This window comes from Cebus imitator, unplaced genomic scaffold, assembly GCF_001604975.1.
Source record: "Cebus imitator isolate Cc_AM_T3 unplaced genomic scaffold, Cebus_imitator-1.0 Scaffold775, whole genome shotgun sequence".
Lineage (NCBI taxonomy): Eukaryota > Metazoa > Chordata > Mammalia > Primates > Cebidae > Cebus > Cebus imitator.
In genome coordinates this window covers 338,380-339,442 of record NW_016108090.1, presented here as the reverse complement: position 1 = coordinate 339,442, position 1,063 = coordinate 338,380, and positions in this window count along the sequence as shown.

The following is a 1,063-nucleotide window of genomic DNA, read 5'->3' as shown; positions in this document are numbered from 1 at the left end:
CACCATGCCCAGCTAATTTTTGTATTTTTAGTAGAGACGGGGTTTCACCATGTTGACCAGGATGGTCTCGATCCCTTGACCTCGTGATCCACCCGATTCGGCCTCCCAAAGTGCTGGGATTATAGGCGTGAGCTACCGCGCCCGGCCTCAAGTTTCTTTTAAGTGATGTTAATTACAGCATTTGAAGGGGAGGATCTAATTCCACACAAAATGGAAGACTCAAATGTATCCATTAAACTGCTAAAAAAAAGCAGATTGAGTGGTGAGAATACAACAGAAGTCCAGTTTAGATTCTGAGGGTTGTCACCATGTGATTACAGTCACACAGACTCTTCCAAGCTCATAGCTGGAGTTTCTGGAAGCTATTTCATACTCTGGTGCAAGGGCAAAAAAACACAACACAAGGCTGGGTGCGGTGGCTCACGCCTGTAATCCAAGCACTTTGGAGGCTAAGGCGGGCGGATCACCTGAGGTCAGGAGTTCAAGACCAGCCTGATCAACATGGTGAAACCCGTCTTTTAAAAAAAAACAAAACACAAGAAGGAATAAGTCCTGAATTATTGGCTTCATCACATCCACCCTCTCTACTGCAAAATGGCACAAAAGAAACAGTGACCACACCGTGCAGACCTTTTCGTGTAAGAGGTGACGATGAACTGGGGTGGGAACCGGTCATGAAGATCTACCTAAAAAAGTCCCATTCAGGTGAGTTTGTACACACCATGAAGCAGTGAGCCTCTCATCAATTGGGGTTGGGAAACAAAGGTTCGATTCTCAGGATATCACAATTGCATTCATTTACTCAATATGAATTTACAAAGTGCCTACGTATTATCAGCTTCCGCTTGCAGCCATTTCTAGATAAAAAAGAAACCTGGCATCTCAAAGGGGCCACCAATTTCCCCCCAAGTCTACCACTGAAAAGACCTTTTTCGGAGATGGGTTTCTTCTGTACCTCTGAAAGGGTAACATCTTAAAGCTGAATCATCTTTAACCTGGAGGTCTAGCATGTTTACAATACTTGCATCCCAGACATACAATATTAAAAGATGCACTAAATTCT